The following is an 18,717-nucleotide window of genomic DNA, read 5'->3' on the forward strand; positions in this document are numbered from 1 at the left end:
CATGACCCATGGTTTTAGTAAGTTAGAACTTAATAACAGAAGAATGTCAAAAGAAATGATTTTCAAAACCAGACAAGGACCGAATGTTTCCAGAAAACAGAAATTTTTGACATGAACTACTTGTCAAAACTCAGGCAATGGTGTCAACTAAACATTATGGATTTGAAAGACCAGTGAATACTGTAGATGGCTACTTGGATCAGCCATTACAGACAATAGCTGGTGATCAGTTTGCATTTGTAGAACAGGTATAGATAAATAGTGCCTGGAATTGACAGTCTAAGAAAAGATAGAAAAATCACACAAAAACTTGCCTTTAGAAAATGAATTGTCTTAGGTTTCACACACACACACACACACACACACACACACACACACACACACACACCAAATGCATAAACCCACATATACCGAGGGGTGTGCTGGTAAATGTTTAACAACTAGCTCTCTGAAGAAAAAAATATGTATGTATGACACACTTTTTTTAATTAATTAATTTTTTTTTAGTTTTCAACATTTGTTTAGATAAGATTTCCAATTTCAATTTTTTCTCCCTCCCTCCCCTCCCATAGACAGCAGGTAATCTATGGCACACTTTAAAGATTAATCTTGATTATTAACATTTTCCCCATCATTTTCTTTAGTCTAGACAATTAACAACAACAACAACAACAACAAAAATAAGCCCTGATTTTATAGCATTTGCTGATTTTCACACTGTAAATGCTAACACTGGAAATTTGACAACTGTTTATCTCCAGCAGATTTAAGATGGCTCCAGCACATCCTTGCATATACCTTTGAAAAGGATTGTTCTTCTGGTCCAGAAGGATGTTTTCTAGAACATTTGCATAAGAGCCTAAACTAGACTGCAGAAAGTAGATTCAATACATTCTTTTATTTTAAAAAATTATTTTTACCCCTATTAATGTAAAAACAAATTTTAATATTCATGGGTTTTTTTAAGGTTTTGAGTTCCAAATTAGTTCAGTACATTCTAATGATTGTTACATTACTGAATCAAATATTTTTATTATTTTTTTACAAAGGGAGGGTGGAATATTGAGAAAAGTGAGAGAAGAATGTTCTCACCTCCTATTTTATAACACATTATGACTATAAAACATTTCTCATCCATTATCTCATGTAAACCTCACAACAATTACAAGAGATAGGTAGCATATTATTTTCATTTTATATAAGAATGATAGTAATTCCCAGGGAGGGGCAGCTATGTGGCTCAGTGGATACAGTAATAGCCCTGGAGTCAGGAAAATTCATCTTCATTAGTTCAAATCTTGCCTCAGACACTTCCTAATTATGTGACCCTGGGCAAATCACTTACACCTGTTTGCCTCAGTTTTCTCATTTGTAAAATGAGCTGGAGAAGGGGGCAGCTAGGTGGTGCAGTGGATAAAGCACCAGCCCTGGATTCAGGAGGACCTGACTTCAAATCTGGCCTCAGACACTTGACACTTACTAGTTGTGTGACCCTGGGCAAGTCATTTAACCCTCATTGCCCCATGGGAAAAAAAAATGAGCTGGAGAAGGAAATGGCAGACCAATCCAGTATATAGCCAAGAAAACCCCAAATGGGTTCACAAAGAGTCAGACATGACTGAAAAACAACTGAAGAACAAACAACATTCATAAAGGTTGTGACTTGCCCAAGATCATATGGCTAGAAAATGTCAGAGTCAGGATTCAATCCCAAATCTTTTCACTCCAAGTCCAGACCTCTTCCTGCTACTCCACATGATTCTTCTGGAAGAGAATTTTGATTTGATACACTTGAAGTAAAAACAATAACAAAGCTTTCCCAGAATTCTATAATAATGTTCACCTTTCCCACAAAGATTACAAATGCAGTTTACATACACACACACACACACACACACACACATATATATATATATATATATATATATATATATATATATATATATATATATATATATATATATATATATATATATATATATATTTGAGAAAGCCCCTGATCTCAAGGAGCTCTTTGTGTGTATATATGTGTATGTATACATATATGTGTGTATACACACGCACTTTCTCTCTAGAGAAAGGAAACCTAGAGATAGCATGGCATACTAGGAAAAGATTGGACTTTGAGTGAGTTAACCCAGTCCCAACATTTATTAGTTGTATGACCTTGGGCGAGTCATTCAAAGAGTTTCTGAGCCTCAATTTCCCTATCTGTAAAATGATAATAATACTTGTACTACCTAACCTAAGCCAGGGAAACCAGGAGGCAGAGATGAAGAAGAACATTCTTGATATGGAGGACACCAGTGAAGAGGCACTAACTATGTGATGGATGGTCTTGTGGGAGGAAGAACAAAAAGACGAATGAAGTAGGGTAATAAATTACAAGAAGGAAAATAAGGTGTAAGAAGTCAGGAAAGCTAATAAGAGTAACATATTAGTAGTAGGAGAAACCTTAGAGATCATCTGGCCTAACACATTCATTTCATCGATTACTTTCCTAGAGGCAGTTAGGTGGCTGGGCCAGGAGTCAGGAGTTCAAATATGGTCTCAGACGTTTACTAACTATGTGACCCTTGACAAATCACTTAGCTTCTGTCTGCCTCAGTTCCTTCAACTGTAAAATGGGGATAATAATAGCACCTACTTCCCAAGGTTGTTGTAAGGATTAAATGATATAATATTTGTAAAGCACTGAGCACAGTGCCTGGCATATATTATGCATTTAGTAAATGCTTGTTTCCTTCCTTCCACCAATTATAAGTGCCCCCTGCCTAAAAATTTACCGTATTTTTATTTTATGGCTACTTCTATTTATATATGTTGTCTCCCCCCCCCCCCCCCGCAACTCCCCTCCCTGTGAAATGTAAACTCCTCAAGGGGGAGGGACTACATCATTTTTACCTCTGTAAATCTTGTGCCTTGCATAGTGATTGACACAAAGTAATTAATAAATGCTGATTGATTGAAGAGAAGCTGAGGCTCAGAGAGACCCAGACCTGTCCCATGTGATTCACTCAGTCAGTGACAAAGCCAGGAATAGAAACGTGACTCCTGGTCCTGTGTTCTTTCTCCCACTGCCTGCTGTCTCAGCCTTACAGGAGAAGTAAAGCTTCCTCTAGAGTGATACAGCCAACATGGAATACCTTTCCCTCTTTTATCTAAACATATTCATCCTTTGTGGTTGAAGTAAAGTCCTGATTCTTCCACAAAGACCATGATCTCTCTCATCTCTGAACTTACATGGCATTAACATTGTAAAACACAACTTCCAAGGCAATTCAGTTTAAGAAAACTAGGCCCTGCTTTTGGCACAGGAGGGCTTGGGTTCAAATTCTAACTCTGTTATTAGCTGTGACTTTACATAACTGAAGCCACCTCTCTAACCCTCTATTTCCTCATTTGCATACTGAAATACAAGAGATAGGTGAATTTGTCAGTGTAGAAATGCAAAACTTGTCTGATTTAGTGGCTAAATCCTAAGGAGTTGTCTGAGGCACAAAGAGGTTATGTGATAATAATAATAGCTCCTATTCCCCAAGGCTTTTAAAAAGATTAAGGGAAATAATATTTGTAAAGTGTTTTGTAAACCTTAAAGGGCTGTAACTATTATTATTATTATTATTATTATTATTATTATTATTATTATTATTATTATTATTATTATTATTACAAGTGACTTACCCAGGGTCAAATAAGTAGTAAGTGTCAGAGACAGATTTAAACCCACATCTTCCTGATTCCAAGCTCAAGGAAAGTATCTGCTGTTACCATGCTGTCTCTATTCTTTCTCCAAACACTTGCAAATGAGATAATGTATGAATTGTGCCTTGTAAATACTGCCTCACCCTACAAACATCAACTATCTTGGTAAAATGAAAATAGCTACTTGTGTCTTAAAGATTATTTCTATTAAAATTCATTTTTAAAAGTGCTAACTAAAGTATCATCTCGTAATTTGGTATTTGTTTAATATTTGCCCAAGTTCATCTGTTTTAAAAATATGCTTTTTAGCATTGTTGGTGGAGCTGTGAGCTGATCCAACCATTCTGGAGAGCAATTTGGAATTATGCCCAAAGGGCGATAAAGCTGTGCATAACCTTTGACCCAGCAATCCCACTTTTAGGTCTGTTGCCCAAAGAAATCATGGAAGGGGGAAAGGGACCCACATGTACAAAAATATTTATAGCTGCTCTTTACGTGGTAGCAAGGAATTGGAAGTTGAGAGAGTGCCCATCAATTGGGGAATGGCTGGACAAGTTGTGGTATATGAATACAATGGAATATTATTGTGCTGTAAGAAATGATGAGCAGGAAGAGTTCAGAGAAACCTGGAGGGTCTTACATGAGCTGATGATGAGTGAGATGAGCAGAACCAGAAGAACATTGTACACAGTATCATCAACATTGAGTGTTGACCTACTGTGATGGACTATATTCTTCTCACCAATGCAATGGTACAGAAGAGTTCCAGGGAATTCATGATAGAAGAGGATCTCCAACAACAAGAAAAAAAAAAAGAAAGAAAGAACTGTGGAGTATAGATGCTGATTGAACCATATTATTTCTTTTGTTTTGGGTGCTGTTGTTTTTTTTTCTATTTTGAGGTTTTGCATCACTGCTCTGATTCTTTCTCTTGTAACAGGATTAATGCAGAAATAGGATTAATGTTATTATGTGTATATATATATGTGTGTGTATATATATATGTATATGTATAGAGATATATAGATATAACCTATATCAGATTACCTGCTGTCTAGGGGAGGGGGGAGGGAGAGGAGGGAGGGAGAAAAATCTGAAATTGTAAAGCATGTATAAACAAAAGTTGAGAACTATCTTTACATGTAATGGAAAAAATAAAATACCTCATACATTAAAAATATATATATATATGCTTTTTAGAGGCAGCTAGGTGGCGCAGTGGATAAAGCACCGGCCCTAGATTCGGGAGGACCTGAGTTCAAATCTGGCTTCAGACTCTTGACACTTACGAGCTGTGTGACCCTGGGCAAATCACTTAACCCCAATTGCCTCACCAAAAAAAAAAAAAAAAAAAAGATGCTTTTTAAAGAATTAACTATATGCTTCCCTCTTATCTCAATCAAACATGAGTATAACTGTTGTCTTAATGACTGGAACACATGGCCTTGCCACAGGCTGCCTCCTCTTTCCTTCTCCTTGTCCTATTGTTTTGCCACTGCCTCATATCACTGCCAGAGGTTAGAAAGGAACAATAGTTCAAATCCCTCATTTTTATTTCTTGTTAGTTAGCTCCCAATACAAATCTGGCAGAAGAAGAAAGCTTTCTCTCATAGTGACTATGAAGTTTTGGTACCACTTGTGAACTTAACTTTTCCACAGGACAGCATTTGTATGGGCATGGAACTTGGAGGGGTTTTTTTGTTTTTGTTTTGGTGGGGCAATGAGGGTTAAGTGACTTGACCAAGGTCACACAGCTAATACGTGTCAAGTGTCTTAGGCCAGATTTGAACTCAGGTGCTCCTGAATCAGGGCCAGTGCTTTATCCGCTGTGCCCCCTAGCTGCCCCAGAGCCTTGAGTATTAAGTAGAAGCTCAGAAACCCCATTTGGAAACACACCAAAATACAAGACAAGACTTGTGGTGCTCAGAAGAACCTTTCCACCTCTTAAGATTGCTAAAAAACAAACAAACAAAAAACCTCTGTGATTTAACCATGAATGGCAAAATGCCTCTGATAAACCTCCTGATTCAAAGTTCAGGACCCAGGACAAGCCAATGAACCTTTAGCAGCCCTAGGAGGAAAGGTCCCTTGAAGTAATCAAGTGCTAGTAGGAAGTTCTTCTTGGAGAAGTTCTGAGAGTCAAAGGATCGTTGATTTTAAAGTAGAAAATAAGCGACTTACCCAAAGTCACACAAGTAGCTAGCACCCAAGGTTGGATTTGAACTCACATTCTCTGACTTCAAAGTCAATGCTCTTTCAACTGTACCATACTGCATTCTAATCCAAATGTGATAGAGGTGTCAGCCCACTGGAAGTTCCTTTTGAGGGAGCTCCTGAGAAACATCAAATAGGGATAGAGGGAATGTTCCGGGGAGAAATACGTAAGGTAGCCATGGGGGTCTATGAAACCTTAAAGCTAGATGAGGATCTAGAAAGGAGACATCTGCCAAGTTGAGTTGGGACACAGAGGAGGTGACATTTTTGAAGAAAGAATAAATAGGGTTTAGGTTATTGCGTTGTCCAGTTTCTAGGAATTTGACTCAAGAAGTTTTACTGCACATGGAAGATCAATATTTTAAATTGCTGAACATAAAGTAGTGTGTGGGTGTGGGTGTGGTCGGGTGTGTGTACTAGTGTACCAGTCATCTGTGGCGCCTCTGCCTCATTACTAGCCCGACCCCCCTAAACACACATTTGGAGTAGGGGTGATCACACAGTATATAATCACAGGGTTGTGGGGACCACTGCCCAGGTCTCTTTTCTCCCATTCCAGTGTTCTTTCTACCACAGCATGCCACCTCTTTTATGCTTCCCTTAAAAGATAAATATTAACTTTTTGTAGATATTCAAAATGCCTATTAGTGACTTGGGGGAAGAGGGAGATGAAATAATTTGGAATTTGGGGGTAGAAAATAGCATTCAAATTGATATGAAACTGTTACTGACAGAACCATCAGTCACTCAGCTTTCTGAGCACTATAAAAGCAATGCCAAATAATGTTCTTTGAAAAAAAAAATGTGCCATTCAAAAATCCCTGAAGAACAACAGAGGGGGTAATGATGTATAATTCATGAAGCCTATGAAATTCTTGCTTAATTCTCACCAGAGACAAATTGGGAATTTTGAGAGAAGTTTTATGAACAACTTTGTTACTGAAACTGAATAATGAAAAATATTTAAATTTTAAACTCGGAGGGTGCATTGGTAACTTCTCTTCTAGTGGCCACATTAAAGGAAACCAGGATAGTTGGGAAAATGGAAATAGCACAGCAGCAGCTAAAGGTAATAACCCTGAGGAGTGCACAGGCCTCTCTCCCAATCTGAGGCTGCCAGTAAGCAGCACATAAAAGCTGGGGGAAGGTAGGTTTCTGGGGGAAGGTGTTTGTAAAGGCTGGCTTTCTACACAGCAGCCACACGGTTGTATTGGGGAGAGAAGAAAGTAGGGAGAAGGAACAAGGGGAGAACATAGAACAAAACAGGGAAGACCTTTTCATGGTAAAACCATATAGTTCCCCAAGTCGGGTATTCAGAAAGACCAGGGACTTTAGCCACTTGTGTGTGTGTGTGTGTGTGTGTGTGTGTGTGTGTGTGTGTTTCTGTTTGGTGCCATGAACTATCTGAAGTGTGGATGATATTGAAGCTGGCTCTGAAGGTCAGACATGACCAAACCCTTGACAGCTCTTTCTCAACTATTCCCTAGTCTCTTGGCTGTGCCCATGTCAGAGGGCCCAGGGCCCATGAAGTCAAGGATCATACAACTCTGATATGCTATCAAGAAATAATCCTAGTCAGAAAACTCTTCCTAGACCTAACCTCCCAGACACATTCCTATTTGGATTTTAATTTTTTCTTGATCTCTCCTGAGACTGCTCTACTGAGCTCTACTGGTGATGACCCCTTCTATATCTCCACCACTGCCACAGTCCTTGCTTATCCTCTGGGGATTCCCAATATCCCCCTCCCCAGATTTTTTAGTGAGAACACTCTCTTGCTTATTTCTTAGCTTTCCAACATTTTCCTAAAAGGATTTTACTAATAAAAAATAAAAACCACTCATATTTCTATAATGTTTTAAAATTTGTGAAGGGTTTTCATCCAAACAAGCTCATTCTTATTTTATAAATGAGAGAAGTGAGGCTCAAAAAAGTTAAGAAAATTGCTCTAACAAAAATAATGCATAACAGAGTTAGGCCTTCAGTCCAGGTCTTCTATCTCTAAAGCCATCATTCTTTCCACCAAACCATGTTCCTTCATCCCTTAAAAGAGAAAAATTAAAAGTAAAACAAATATTCAGAACACAAATTTGCTAAATTACAAAATATGGGGCAGCTAGGTGGCACAGTAGATAAAGCACCGGCCCTGGATTCAGGAAGACCTGAATTCAAATCCAGCCTCAGACACTTGACACTTACTAGTTGTGTGACCCTAAGCAAGTCATTTAATCCTCATTGCCCCACGAAAGAAAGAAAGAAAGAAAGAAAGAAAGAAAGAAAGAAAGAAAGAAAGAAAGAAAGAAAAGAAAAGAAAGAAAAAAGAAAGAAAGAAAGACTAAAGAAAAGAAGACAAAAGAAATTACAAAATATGGGGAGCCATACTTAAGGTATCCCTAGATGTCTAGCCATATACATATGGAATAGTTAACTGAGCTCAATAGACCTCTTCCCATCAAACTAATTTTTGGGTTCTCTCCTGTGGCAAAACTCCCTGCTACTATGACATGAGGTCTGGCACGCACATGTCCACGCTCATGCTACCAACCCAACTCCCAGTACCATTAATCTTCCAAGCTATTGCTTCTTCCAGTCTCTAGGTCACTGCTTCCAGTTCCTATTAGATCTCCAGATTTGCAAGAACATTGCAGAGTGAAACAAACTGAGTCCAATTAAGTCTTCCCCACTTATTCCCTTCTCCTGGCAAATACTCTCTAGGGGCTCAGATTAATGAGTCGGGACTCCTGTCCTCCCACCAGGATTGTATTCTCCCAAAGTCCTTTAAATACTACTCTGCTATCCATATAGCATACCTATAGCAATAACATCATGACCAGTAAGCTGACCTTCACTAGGCAAGGAGAGGGTTGGCTGTCATGATCTGGTTGCCATGTTTGACCCTGGTAAAATAAGTTCAGTTCTCTAGAGTATAGGTGTCTCATCTATAAAATGAGAGGGTGGGACCAGATGATTTATAAGGTTCCTAAACCTATGATATTATTATGACAAATGCTTTAGAACCTGCCAGACACTTTTGTTTCATTAAAGGGGTCATGCCATCAGGTTCATGGATACATGGGTTCACAGTGTACTTAAGATGGAAGAGACCTTTGAGAACATCTAATTCAACCAACTTCTTAAAGTATAAAGGACTCTTTAAAAACCATTAAAACAAATATGCAACAAGGTGACAAGTACTAACAACTAGAAGGCTGAAGAAAGGCTTCTCCTGCAAAGAAGTACATGAGTTAAGCTGTACAGTTGGCATCGTGAGAGCCAGAGAAAAAAAAAAGAGAGAGCGTTCCTTTGCAGCAGATAGCCTGAGCCAAGTCACAGAGGTCAGAGATGGAATGTCAAGTTCAGGGACCAGTAAGTTGGCTTATTTGGCTGGCATACAAAGAGAAGTTATAATAAATCTACCCCCAAAAAAACCTGCATGGTCCCCACTGTCAGTACAGAGAGGGTCATTTTTGTCATAGCTGCTTCCTGGCTTTCTCAGCTATGATCTAGATGCTACCCAACTGGCATTTCAAATTATGTGTTAATGTGCCAGGGCATCAGCTTCCATGAATCTAGTGACACTTCACCAGTACTGAATGGGGTAGGGGGGTGGGGGCAGCTTGGTTCTAGAAGCCAATAGGGTTAATTTGATGCAATTCCCAGCAATTGGTAGCTCTTTGTGTGGAGCCCTGCCACCCAGCCAGAGGGAGAGAGAGAGAGAGAGAGAGAGAGAGAGAGAGAGAGAGAGAGAGAGAGAGAGGAAAGAAAGAAATGGGCTACAAGTGGCACTTTAAAATTTTTTAATGTTGAGTCTCTGTCTTTTAAACCGCATCCTGCAGTTTGCAAATAAAGCTCCATATTTTTAGAATGCCAAGAAGAATTGTTCCAAGCTCTGCCCCTGCAGTTTCAATAGCAGCCTAGTGCTTTCAAGCCCTGACCTTGAAAAGAAAACGTTTACATTGTAAATGGGCAGGCGCTCTGAGGACTGCTCTGTCCCAGAGTATCCAGTGGAGGCACAAAGTTCAGAAGCAGCTTTTTTCCATTCCTCTGAAAGGCCTAATCCACGGGGCTTTCACAGCAGCAAAATCAAACCCTTGACAGTAATTGGGCCTGGGTTCTAGCTGTGAACTTGCATAAAATCTCAAATTTGCTGCAGCCAATCAAGTCCTGGGGATTTTTCCACTGATCATCAAGAGCTTCAGGGAACATTGGGGAAAATCAGAACATTCTGGCTTGTGGGTCAGCAAACAGAAGAACAAAATGCATAGGAAGTAAACTCTTCTCCCCTCTGTGCTGCTAGGAAAGTCCAGTGCCCCGACCACCTGGGTGACAGCCCACTCTCAGGACAAGAACTGAGACACTCATTTAGACAATATTATATTTTATCCAATCTCATAGTTTCATTATTGCCTGCTTTCCTATACTGGCATGCAGTGTGTAAAGGCTAGACCAGTCAACCCAGGAGCCTGTACTGATAGAGATATTTGTAAACAACCCCTGCACATTGTAAAGAACAACATAGGGGAAGGTGATCCAAAGCAACACTGAAGTCTCGGCCCACATAGCTTCACAATCTCTGCCTCTATTTTGTTCCTCTTTCTACTCAGAAAGCATTTATTGGGGACCTATTATGTGCAAGGTGAAAGGCATTACATGGATAGAGGGCTAGTCTTGGAGTGAGGAAAACCTAGATTCAAGACCTGTCTCAAACACATATTGTTGCTGTTGTTCAGCCATTTTTCAGTCATGTCCAACTCTTCATGATCCTATTTGGGGTTTTCTTGGCAAAGACACTAGGTTGGTTTGCCACGGCCCTCTCCAGATCATTTTACAGATGAGGAAACTGAGGCAAATGGGGTTAAGTGACTTGCCCATGGTCACACAGCTAGCAAGTAAGTGCCTGAGGCCAGATGACAATAAACTGCCTTATGTTTCCATTTGCCATTCCTGTGAATCCTAGAATCCTGGCCATTACTGTCCTGTATGTGTTGCCTCCCCCCATAAGACAGTCTCTCTTTTATCTTTGTTTCTCCAGTGCCTGACATATAGTAGGTACTTAATAAATACTTCATTCATTCATTCATTCATTCATTCATTCATTCATTGTCTAACAAACACTATATCTAGCCAATCTATCATTCATCCATTCATTTCTCTAATCTGACCCCTTCATTTCAAAGTTAAGGGCCCAGAGAAAAAGAGTAAGTTTTGTTTTTTTTCCAGTGTCACACAGGTAATGACAGAGCCAGGAACCGAACATGTCCTCTGCCTCTTAAGTCCAGCATTCTTTCCTCATCTGCTCCTATAGCAACAAGAAAAGCAGAGGGAATTTTTCTCCATTCCAAAGGGTACTACTACATATACACCTCTGACTTCTGAAACAGAAACAGCCTACTCTGCATACCATGTGCCCGTGGTTTTCAAGAAATGGAATCTGGGAATGAAAGGTCATGCCCAGGAGCATGCTGGTAAATGTTTAAGGACTAACCAGCAAGCTACACCAACGTGCCTACAGCCACCTCAGAGACCTTGTGGTGTCCAGTGCCAGTCTTCCTACTCTAGTGCCACATTCCACAAAGCATTCCACCTGCCCCACCCCCACCTCATTTGTCCCATATGTCAAAACTGATAGTCACCGATCTGATGAATAGATAGAGATCTCTATAGGCTGTGGTATAAAGAGTGTTAGCAAAATGTTTCCCAATCCCCAAATATTGTTTATGACATTGGGAGGGGGAGTTCATGCTTCAGAAAGGAGTTCAAGAAGATGATCTCTGAGATCTACTTCAATTCAAGGATTCTATGAACCCATTAACTCCCATTGCAGGCTACCATGATGCCTGAAATTTCCACCATTACAGAATTAATCCTTTGATTAAATCATCAGGTCTCCAGGAAAACTTTTTTAAAATGCATTTAGGGGGCAGCTAGGTGGCACAGTAGATAAAGCACTGGCCCTGGATTCAGGAGAAGCTGAGTTCAAATCCAGCCTCAGACACTTGACACTAGCTGTGTGACCCTGGGCAAGTCACTTAACCCTCATTGCCCCACAAAAATTAATTAATTAATTAACTAAAATGCATTAAAAAAAACTTGGGGGGGGTGGCTAGATAGCACAGTGGATAAAGTACCGGCCCTGGATTCAGGAGTACCTGAGTTCAAATCCGGCCTCAGACACTTGACACTTACTAGCTGTGTGATCCTGGGCAAGTCACTTAACCCCCATTGCCCCGCAAAAAAAAAAAAAAAAAAACCACACACACAAACTTGGGATGAGTAAAATATTAACTCATTATCAGCTTTCATCTCCTTATCTCTAAATGTTTATCAGAGATATTAGCAAGCTAGTTATCTAACCTGTATCCCAGACCCACAAAATGGATCTCTGGACTCAGACCTAAATTAATCTTTGAATACAGGCTGAAACTAGGTGACCCTGTAGAGAGGGTGCTAGACTTGGACTTAGGAAGCCTTGAGTTCAAATGGAGTCACAAACACTTATTAGCTGTGTGATCTGAGCAAATAACTTAATCTCTATTAGACTAGGTGTCCTCACCTACAAAATAGGGATAACAATAGCACCTACCTCTCACGGTGACTGTGAGGATAAAATGAAATGACAGTTGGGCTTTGAAAGCTTTAAAATCCATACTAATGCTAGCCACTGTTATCTATGGGATAATGACTGTGTCTTTACAAGGACAGTTCAAAGGCTACCACTAGGACCCTTTACTTATTTGCACTGCATGACACAGCCAAACTCTCTCATCCCAGCCCTGTTCACCACTCATGGGATTCTGTCTCTGTGATATTACTTTCCTAGCACCCACATTTTCCCACAAAGGTATGGGACTAGAGGTGTTAGGTGACAGACCACCTCCTTTCCTGAAATGATTGTAATTTCAGGGATTTCAGTTAGACAGTCATCTGAACCACCACTGCCCTCCTCTCTCTCTCTCTCTCTCTCTCTCTCTCTCTCTCTCTCTCTCTCTCTCTCTCTCTCTCTCTCTCTCTCATGCACACATGCACACATGCACGCATTAGATATGTTTTTACTCAAGTGAAAAAATATCCCTTAATTGTGACTTGCTATATGTGCTAGCCTAGATTCATTGATTTGGGGAGATCTAAGTTGCATTGATGAAGGAAGGTTTATTTTGTTTTTGTCCTTCATTCCCAAAGAGGACCATAACATCAGGTGATGACATGATTTGCACTGAATTGAATTTCAGTAAAGGAGGGCTGTCCAAAGTCACCAACTTCACTCTCTCCTACAGAACTATCTGGGTCCAAGGGCAAGATATATATCAGGATGACTGGAAATGGCCCCAGACGTTTAAGGCAATTGAGGTTAGGTGACTTGCCCAGGGTCACACAGCTAGTGAGTGTCTGAGTTGAAATTTGAATTCAGGTCTTTCCAACTTCAGGGCCAGTGCTCTATCTACTACACTACCTAGCTACCTAGGGAGGAAGGAGGATATGAGATATAGCACAGAGACTATGCTCAAGAGCAGATAAATATCAAGGGCAAGGAACAGTCAGCATGGAGCATTGTCAGAAATGGATTAATTGTGACATGGGGGGAGATAAGGACAATGGGCACTGGATGAGGTGTGGAGTGATAGAAAAACAGTAATAATGGCTCACATATAGATAATGCTTTTGGTTTTGCAAAGCATTTTCCCAATCACAAGCAAGTAATTGAAGTATCATTGTCCCCATTTTACAGAAAGGAAAACTAAAAAATAAAAGATTTATCAAGGGAACAGTGCATAAAAAAGGGCAATGGTTGGAAGGGCAACTGAGCTGTAAGCAAGGATTTGGGATCCATGGAGCCCTAGGAAGAGCAAAAGAAGACATAAAAATGCAGAGCGGTTAGATGGTACTTCTTTTTCTTTCTACCAATGTTACTTGTCAAGTTAGTTTATCCATTAGCATTAGGAAAGCTAGTTAATTAGTTGCTATACGTATCAACAAACTGCGAGCTACAAATGGACAGTTCATCAAGCCCATGGTAGGAGATTTAAGAAATGCTTTTAGGTGCTTGATTTGTTCTCCCCTTCTCTGATTCAAAAGCTTGGAGTAGTACTAGACCTAAAATCAGAAAACCTGGATTCAAATCTCACATCTGAAATTTACTAGTTCTGTGACACAGGGCCAGTCACTTAAAAATGAGCCTCAGTTTACCCATCTGTAAAATACAGATAATAACACCTGTACTGCCTGTTTCACAGAGATGTTCTGAGGTTAAAATAATATTATTTGCAAACTTTAAAGCCCTTTACAAATGCCAGTTATCATGATAAACATGAGACAGAAGTCTGAGAAGAAAAGAAATATCTGTTGATACTCTGGAAATGCTGGAACATCAGAGATGGGCCACTGCCTCAGCCTTGAGTGTCTCTTTCACGTCTCCTAAAGAATTCTGAGGGAGATGACCAGCTGCGGCCAAGGTGTCCCCACACACTTCTATAACCACAAATGTCTCGGTACAGCTAAGTAACTAGGTAGTGACAAATCTTACCCACATCCCCACTGGCCTATGGAAAGGGATATGTGGCATGATATCTGTCCAAGGGAACCAATAGGAAAACAATAAAGGGGTGGTGGGGGGGACTATGGATGTGGAATGCAGTATGTTATCAGACCAGTTTTAAGTTCCAAAGTTTTGAGTGTCTGTTGGTTAAACATTTTCCTCAAATGTTCTTTTCCCTTTGTTGCAAGAATCAGTGTGGGATTGGGGGTGAAGGTTAAGAATAAATAATTGTAGAAAACTTGTTTTTAAAAGAAATGGATTGTGCAAAGGACTATCTATTTTGCTAAGTCAAAGAAGAATTTGGCCTCTATTTCATGATTTTAGAATTTCACAGTTGGGAGAGAGGAGAGGGAGAGAGAGAGAGATGGCTGTGACATTCTTGTCCAAAACCTTCTCCTCTTGTCGTTCTCCCTTTCAGCAGTGACCTTTATGTTTGGTCTGAATGTAAGGAGAGTTGTCAGGACATCAGGTTACATTACGCAGTATATCTATTTATGCCTTTTACAAAAGGAAATTCTAACATGTACTGCACAGTAGGACACACTGACTGTAATAACAGTATTGAAAGTGTGGTGGCGGGGCAGCTAGGTGGCGCAGTGGAGAGAGCACCGGCCCTGGAGTCAGGAGGACCTGAGTTCAAATCCAGCCTCAGACACTTAACACTTACTAGCTGTGTGACCCTGGGCAAGTCACTTAACCCCAATTGCCTCACAAAAAAAAAAAAAGAAAGAAAGAAAGAAAGAAAGAAAGAAAGAAAGAAAGAAAGAAAGAAAGAAAGAAAGAAAGAAAGAAAGAAAGAAAGAAAGAAAGAAAGAAAGAAAAAGAAAGTGTGGTGGCTCTGATTGAATTCAGAAATGGGTCAACAATGAAGAAGGCATATTTCAAGATGTTTCATGGAAGTCCTTTTCATCAAATGCAGAATGGAGAGTAAGAAAGTCTGGTCTGGTTGTCTCCCCTCTGTTTTTTTGTTTTGTTTTGTTTTTAAATTGTGTTTTTTTTTTTTAGTGAGGCAATTGGGGTTAGTGACTTGCCCAGGGTCACACAGCTAGTAAGTGTTAAGTGTCTGAGGTTGGATTTGAACTCAGGTACTCCTGACTCCAGGGCCTGTGCTCTATCCACTGCGCCACCTAGCTGCCCCCTCTGTTTTTTCTTACAGGCTCATTAAAGTGGAAAGTGCATTTGGACCAAGAGCCTACATCTATTTATAACTAACTCCCTTCCAAGTAAGTATATGGTTTATATATCAATTTATGAAGGGGAGAATAATATCATTGATTTTCCCCCCATTTCATCAGAAACATCCAGAAAAGGCTGGTTCTCCACTTACTCTGAGGCACAGTTATCTCGTTCTTTTCTCCTCATTTTTCTCCCAGTGGTTTTGTGAGTACTTTTATACCTGTGGGGGAAAAAAAAAATTTGTGAGACAATTGGGGTTAAGTGACTTGCCCAGGATCACACAGCTAATAAGTGTCAAGTGTCTGAGGCCAGATTTGAACTCAGGTCCTCCTGACTCCAGGGCCAGTACTCTATCCACTTCACCACCTAGCTGCCCCTCATGAGTACTTTTATACCCATTATTTCATTTGATCATACAGATAGAAGGGATTTGAGAGGCCATCTAGCCCAAACCTCTCATTTTACAAATGAGGAAGACCAGGGAGGTTAAGTGATTTGCCTAAGATTACATAGGTAAAAAGTATCAAGTCTCACAACAACCTTGTGACCTACCTGTGAAGTAACCAGAATATATATTGTTGTTCTAAGAACGAATTGTCCATTCGAAGAAAATTTAAACCAGGAGAGATGATGTGACTTGTCCAGTCATATTTTTATATAGCAGTAAAGCTGGAACTCAAGTCTCCAGCCATATGAAAAGGGGGAGGGGGAGAGACCCAAATGAATGAAGACACACTGGATTTGGAGTCAGAGGTTATGGGTTTGAACCACAGTCCCTGCCGTTTATTGTCTATATGACCTTATGAAAGTCACTTCAACTCTCTGACTTCACAGTTTCTTCATTTGTAAAACAAAGGCTTTGAAAAATATTCTGAGCAGCAAACAATTAGGAACAAAGTGAGTGTGCATCAACTGGACAATAACAAAATAAGCTAAGATATATGGATGTAGTGGAATATTATCATGAAATAAGAAATAATAAAAAGGAAGAATTCAGAGAAACATGGGAAAATTTGAACGAACTGATGCAGTAACAAAGCAGAATCAAAAGAATATTCACCACTATCGTAATGTATTGAAAAGCTCTATAAATAAGCTGAATTTAGAGTAATTGAAAAACAAATGAGAGATTATCAAACATACCTATACCCCTGATGTAAAAGAATCAAAATGTCTTTATTTTTTGCATGCAGATATTTTTTTCTTAACTGTTGCAAGACTGGATTCCATTTGAAAAGGTAGCAGGCTATTTCCAGAAATGACCATGATGTAAAAACAAATGTCATTATTACATTTATTTAAAATAAAGGGACTGGAATAAATGAGATCTGAATTCCCTTCCAGTTCTAAATCTCATGCCAGACACAAAAATAATTGCTTCTTTTTCTACTACACCACATTGTACAGGGCTACTTCTGCTAATGAATCAAAATTAGAAACTAAGAAAACCATTTCTCTGACTAAAGAATTTCTAACTCTCCTAATCTTAAAATCATCACTATACAATACTTGGATTTTCTTTAGTACAAATTTTTGTTTATCTTATCAATTCATCTAGTATTTATACAGCAGGAGCAAGGAGGGAGTCTATTCTCTTGTAAAATTAGGTTTGTGAGTTAAAATCCATATTTATCCTCACACAAAGACAATGAGGCTCCTTTAAATGGAAGCAACTCTAGTTCTGTGCAAATTATCTGGCTGTTTCATTTACTCGACCGGCTGACCAGAGCCAGATCATATGGCCTTGGCTTTTTTTGGCTAAACTTAGAGCCATCTTCCCTCATCTCCCCCTTATACTCCTCCTCCTTACCCAAACCCCTTTCTGTTCCAGCTCTCTCAAGACCAATAAATCCCAGCAGTAAATAGCAATAGCCATATAGTCTGGTCTACTTGGTTGTGTTTTTTTTTTAAAGCAAATTAGGGATTATGTCCAACTTCCTGTATTTAGAATGGGATTCAAAGGAAGGTTTTCCAGAGTCTGCTGAGGATTTGGTAGAAAGGAAGCTATGAAACCGTGAAAATGAGTGATATGATTTCCAAACACCAGTACTCTTTAATACATCAATAATGCAGAGAAGCAAGCTGCAGTACATTAGCAAAGGATAAAAAATATGGGAAGCCAGTGGAAGTAAAAAAATATATATTTTTTATTTGTGAATAAGAGATGAACATTCATATTGGTCCACAGTGCCATCTTGTGGAAGAGGTTTGGTTTTCCGGTTTGACTATGTAATCTTGAATCGCATAGCAATGTTTATCAAAGCACTGAATCAGTGAGATCTGGTAAGGATCACCATCCAAGTCCAGCTCCATACACTTTCCAGATGAGTAAACTAAGGCCCAATGATTTGTCCAAAGACATAGAAGACATTGTTATTAAAATAAAAAGTTAATGTAACAAAAACAGTTAAAACATTACAGAATTGAAATGGCAGGGAAAAGCACCCCCAGGCTTCTGTAATATAATATTAGATAGTTCAATGGAATAACAGCCACACAACAATTCTAAGGAAATAGGAGATTTGGGTTCTAGTTCTAGTTCTAGTTCTGCCACTGAGTAGTTCTATAACCTCAAACTGACCACTCTGTCTCTCTAGGTCTGTTTTCTCCATAAAATAAAAGGCTTGGACTAGGTTATCTCTAATGACCCATCCAGCTCTCACGCTTTATGACCTTTTAAAAATTTCCTATAGGGGATAGAGCCTAGGTGGCAGAAGAAAGGCAGAGACTCACCTGAGCTCTCCTCAAAACCTTTACAAATGCCTTTAAATAATTCCATAAGACAATTCCTGGAACAGCAGAACCCACAAAAAGATAGGATGAAATAATTTTCCAGCCAAAGACAACTTAGAAGATTGGCAAAAAAAAGGTCTCATACTGGAGTGAGAATGGAGCACAGCTGCAGGCTGCACCAGTGCAGAACCAGCCCCAGCAAACCAGGCACAAGCCTTGGGAGCCACTGACTCAGCAGCTGCAGTGACTAATTCCAGAGCTCTCAACCTACAGATGGTAAGGGGGTTGAACAACTGGTCAGAAGGAGATTACAGGGGTCTCTTTGCTACTACTGAGGCAAGTCTCTGTTGCTTTGT

The sequence above is a fragment of the Dromiciops gliroides genome, chromosome 6 (assembly GCF_019393635.1).
Source record: "Dromiciops gliroides isolate mDroGli1 chromosome 6, mDroGli1.pri, whole genome shotgun sequence".
NCBI lineage: Eukaryota > Metazoa > Chordata > Mammalia > Microbiotheria > Microbiotheriidae > Dromiciops > Dromiciops gliroides.